The sequence below is a fragment of the Arachis hypogaea genome, chromosome 16, assembly GCF_003086295.3.
Source record: "Arachis hypogaea cultivar Tifrunner chromosome 16, arahy.Tifrunner.gnm2.J5K5, whole genome shotgun sequence".
NCBI lineage: Eukaryota > Viridiplantae > Streptophyta > Magnoliopsida > Fabales > Fabaceae > Arachis > Arachis hypogaea.
In genome coordinates, this window is record NC_092051.1 from 127,514,613 (window position 1) to 127,520,233 (window position 5,621).

Below are 5,621 nucleotides of genomic sequence, written 5' to 3' on the forward strand. Positions count from 1 at the left end.
ATGGTGAACCAACTTCTTTTGTATCTCCTTGCATGTTGCTGAGTTACTCTCCCTAGGTCCACTCCTTGAGCTGTGTGCTTTACCAACTCACCACATCACTTTTTCCCATTAATCCTCAAAATAGGAATTTTGGTTCTGACCTTCTCTTGTTGACCGAAAGCCACAGAACAGCAGAAACATATATTTTTAATGGTAAACCCAGATATTGGCCATTGAAAAACAACTTGGTCCCTTGATGAGCGGATAATTTATATGCTTTTTGGCATTGTTTTTACATAGTTTTTAGTATAATTTAGTTAGTTTTTAGTATATTTTTATTAGTTTTTAAATAAAAATCACATTTCTGGACTTTACTATGAGTTTGTGTGTTTTTCTGTGATTTCAGGTATTTTCTGGCTGAAATTGAGGGACTTGAGCAAAAATCAGATTCAGAGGTTGAAGAAGGACTACAGATGCTGTTGGATTCTGACCTCCCTGCACTCAAAGTGGATTTTCTGGAGTTACAGAACTCCAAATTGCTCTCTCTTAATTGCGTTGGAAAGTAGACATCCAGGGCTTTCCAGCAATATATAATAGTCCATACTTTTCACGAGTTTAGATGATGCAAACTGGCATTCAACGCTAGTTCCATGCTGTATTCTGGAGTTAAACGCCAGAAACAGGTTGCAAAGTGGAGTTAAACGCCAGAAACAGGTTACAAACTGGCGTTCAACTCCAAAAGAAGCCTCTACACGTGTAAAGCTCAATGCTCAGCCCATGCACACACAAAGTGGGTCCCAGAAGTGAATTTCTACATCAATTACTCATTTCTGTAAATCCTAGTAACTAGTTTAGTATAAGTAGGACTTTTTACTATTGTATTTACATCTGGAGTTTCATCTTTAGATCACGTTTGGGGGCTGGCCTCTCGGCCATGCCTGGACCTTCATCACTTATGTATTTTCAACGGTAGAGTTTCTACACACCATAGATTAAGGTGTGGAGCTCTGCTGTTCCTCTTGAATTAATACAAAGTACTATTGTTTTTCTATTCAATTCAAGCTTATTCCGATTCTAAGATATTCATTTGTATCTCAATATGAATGTGATGATCGTGACAGTCATCATCATTCCCAACTATGAACGCGTGCCTGACAACCACTTCCGTTCTACCTTAGATTGAATGAGTATCTCTGGGATTCCTTAATCAGAATCTTCGTAGTATAAGTTAGAATCCATGGACGGCCATTCTTGAGATCTGAAAAGTTTAAACCTTGTCTGTGGTATTCCGAGTAGGATCTGGGAAGGGATGGCTGCGACGAGCTTCAAACTCGCAAGTACTGGGCGTAGTGACAGACGCAAAAGGATCAATGGATCCTATTCCAGTATGATCGAGAACCGACAGATGATTAGCCATGAAGTGACAGCGCATTGGACCATTTTCACTGAGAGGACAAGATGTAGCCATTGACAACGGTGATGCCTAACATACAGCTTGCCATATAAGGGAGTATGAATGATTGGATGAAGATAATAGGAAAGCAAAGGTTCAAAATGAACGCACGCATCTCTATACGCTTAATTCTCACCAATGAATTACATAAGTATCACTATCTTTATTTTATTTTATATTTATCTTTTAATTATTAAATCTCTATAATCAATTGAATCCGCCTGACTGAGATTTACAAGGTGACCATAGCTTGCTTCAAGCCAACAATCTCCGTGGGATCGACCCTTACTCACGTAAGGTTTATTATTTGGACGACCCAGTGCACTTGCTGGTTAGTTGTGCGAAGTTGTGACAAAGAACTAAGATTATGAACGTGCGTATTGAGTTTTTAGCGCCGTTACCAAGGAATGGAACCGTCATGATTTCTGCGCACCAAGTTTTTGGCACCGTTGCTGGGGATTGTTCGAGTTTGGACAACTGACGGTTCATCTTGTTGCTTAGATTAGGTAATTTTATTTTATTTTTAAGCTTTTTATTTCTTATTTTCGAAAATAATATAAAAAATTTTTTTTCTTCTTTTTCGTTTTTCCAAAATAATTTTCGAAAAATCCAAAAAAATTAATAAATCATAAAATCAAAAATAACTTTGTGTTTCTTCTTTGAGTCTTGTGTCAATTTTTAAGTTTGGTGTCAATTGCATTCTTTTATTTTTCTTAAAATTTTTTCGAAAACACATGCATTGAGTTTCTTTCTTGTTCTTCATGATCTTCAAGTTGTTCTTGATAAGTCTTCTTATTTGATCTTTAAAATTTCTTGTTTTGTGTCTTTTCTTGTTTTTCATGTGCATTTTTGCATTCATAGTGTCTAAGCATTAAAAATTTCTAAGTTTGGTGTCTTGCATGTTTTTCTTTTCTAAAAATTTTTTTCCAAAATAAGTTCTTGGTGTTCATCATCATCTTGACATTCAAAGTGTTCTTGGTGTTCATCTTGACATTCATAGTGTTCTTGCATGCATCATTTATTTTGATCCAAAATTTTCATGCATTGAGTCTTTTCGGTGTTTTTCTCTCTCATCATTAAAAATTCAAAAATAAAAAAAATATCTTTCCCTTTTTCACTCATAAATTTTCGAAAATTTGAGTTGACTTTTTCAAAATTTTTTAAAATTTAGTTGTTTCTTATGAGTCAAATCAAATTTTCAATTTAAAAATTCTATCTTTTTAAAATCTTTTTTATTTATTTTTATATATTTTCGAATTTTTTTTAAAAATTTATTTTCAAAATCTTTTTCCTATTCTTACTTCATATTTTCGAAAATCTCACTAGCATTTAATTTTTAGATTAAAAAAAATTTCAAGTTGTTACTTGCCTATTAAGAAAGGTTCAACCTTTAAATTTTAAAATCATATCTTTTTGTTTCTTGTTAGTCAACTAATCAACTTTGATTTTCAAAATCATATCTTTTTAATTTTTAATCATATCTTTTTGATTACTAATTTCAAAATCTTTTTCAAAAATCAAATCTTTTTAATCTCTTCTTCAATCGTATCTTTTCAATAATATCTTTTTTATAAATTGCAATCATATCTTCTCAATCAAATCTTTTTCAAAATAAATTTCAATCACATCTTTTTCAAAATCAATTTCAAAATCTTTTCTAACTTCTTATCTTTTCAAAAAATTGATTTTCAAATTTTTTTCAATTAACTACTTGATTTTTTGTTTGATTCTTATCTTTTTCAAAACTACCTAACTAACTCTCTCTCTCTAATTTTCGAAAATCACCTTCCCCTTTTTCAAAATTCCTTTTTAATTAACTATTTGTTTTAAATTTTAATTTGATTTAATTTTATTTTCCTTTCTTAATTTTCGAATTTTAACTTTAATTTTTAATTAAAAATAAAAATATTTTTTATTTTCATTTATTTAATTTTCGAAATTCTCTCCCCCTCATCTCTTTCTAATTATTTTAATTATCTACTAAAGCTTCTCTTCTTCTTAAAAATTTGAACCCTCTCCCTCTTTCTGTGTTCGAATTTCTTTTCTTCTTCTACTCACATAAAGGAATCTCTATACTGTGACATAGAGGATTCCATATTTTCTTTTCCGTTTTCTTCTTTTTCATATGAGCAGGAACAAGGATAAGAACATTCTTGTTGAGGCTGATCCTAAACCTGAAAGGACTCTGAAGAGGAAGCTAAGGGAAGCTAAAGCACAACTCTCTGGAGAAAATCTGACAGAAATTTTCGAAAAAGAAGGAGGCATGGCCGAAAATAATAACAATGCAAGGAAGATGCTTGGTGACTTTACTGCACCTAATTCCAATTTACATGGAAGAAACATCTCAATCTCTGCCATTGGAGCAAACAATTTTGAGCTGAAACCTCAACTAGTTTCTCTGATGCAACAGAATTGCAAGTTTTATGGACTTCCATCCGAAGATCCCTTTCAGTTCTTAACTGAATTCTTGCAGATCTGTGATACTGTTAAGACCAATGGGGTTGATCCCGAGGTCTACAGGCTTATGCTTTTCCCATTTTCTGTAAGAGACAGAGCTAGAATATGGTTGGACTCTCAACCTAAGGACAACCTGAACTCTTGAGATAAGCTGGTCACGGCTTTCTTAGCCAAGTTCTTTCCTCCTCAAAAGCTTAGTAAGCTTAGAGTGAATGTTCAAACCTTCAGACAAAAAGAAGGTGAATCCCTCTATGAAGCTTGGGAGAGATACAAGGAACTGACCAAAAAGTGTCCTTTTGATATGCTTTCAGAATGGACCATCCTGGATATATTCTATGATGGTCTGTCTGAATTATCAAAGATGTCATTGGACCATTCTGCAGGTGGATCCATTCACCTAAAGAAAACACCTGCAGAAGCTCAAGAACTCATTGACATGGTTGTAAATAACCAGTTCATGTACACTTCTGAAAGGAATCCTGTGAGTAATGGGACGCCTCAGAGGAAGGGAGTTCTTGAAATTGATACTCTGAATGCCATATTGGCTCAGAATAAAATATTGACTTAGCAAGTCAATATGATCTCTCAGAGTCTGAATGGATTGAAGGAATCATCCAATAGTACTAAAGAGGCATCTTCTGAAGAAGAAGCTTATGATCTTGAGAACCCTGCAATAGCAGAGGTGAATTACATGGGTGAACCCTATGGAAACACCTATAATCCCTCATGGAGAAATCATCCAAATTTCTCATGGAAGGATCAACAAAAGCCTCAACAAGGCTTTAATAATGGTGGAAGAAACAGGTTTAGCAATAGCAAGCCTTTTCCATCATCCACTCAGCAACAGACAGAGAATTCTGAGCAGAATCCATCTAGCTTAGCAAATATAGTCTCTGATCTATCTAAGGCCACTGTAAGTTTCATGAATGAAACAAGGTCCTCCATTAGGAATTTGGAGGCACAAGTGGACCAGCTGAGTAAAAGAGTCACTGAAACTCCTCCTAGTACTCTCCCAAGCAATACAGAAGAAAATTCAAAGAGAGAGTGCAAGGCCATTGATTTAACCATCATGGCCGAACCTACAAGGGAGGGGGATGACGTGAATCCTAGTAAGGAAGACCCCCTGGGACGTCCAGTGACCAATAAGGAGTATTCCTTTGAGGAACCAAAGGAATCTGAGGCTCAATTAGAGACCATAGAGATTCCATTGAACCTCCTTCTGCCCTTCATGAGCTCTGATGAGTATTCTTCCTCTGAAGAGGATGAGGACATTACTGAAGCGCAAGTTGCTAAATACCTTGGTGCAATCATGAAGCTGAATGCCAAATTATTTGGTAATGAGACTTGGGAAGATGAATCTCCCTTGCTCACCAATGAACTGAATGCATTAGATAGGCAGAAATTACCTCAAAAGAAACAGGATCCTGGCAAATTCTTAATACCCTATACCATAGGCACCATGACCTTTGAGAAGGCTCTGTGTGACCTGGGGTCATGAATAAACTTAATGCCACTCTTTGTAATGGAGGAACTTGGGATCTTTGAGGTGCAAGCTGCCAGAATCTCATTAGAGATGGCAGACAACTCAAGAAAACAGGCTTATGGACAAGTAGAGGACGTGTTAGTAAAGGTTGAAGGCCTTTACATCCCTGCTGATTTCATAATCCTAGACACTGGGAAGGAAGAGGATGAATCCATCATCCTTGGAAGACCCTTCCTAGCCACAGCAAGA

At 35.4% G+C, this 5,621-nt stretch overlaps 1 non-coding gene across 1 annotated transcript; it reads right to left on the reverse strand.

The window, feature by feature from the left end:
• Positions 1-4,088: 4,088 nt before the first annotated feature.
• LOC112759946 (small nucleolar RNA R71) lies at positions 4,089-4,196 on the reverse strand. Its single transcript, XR_003180407.1, has one exon. It is a non-coding gene; the product is annotated as a small nucleolar RNA R71 (small nucleolar RNA).
• Between the last annotated feature and the right edge of the window lie 1,425 nt (positions 4,197-5,621).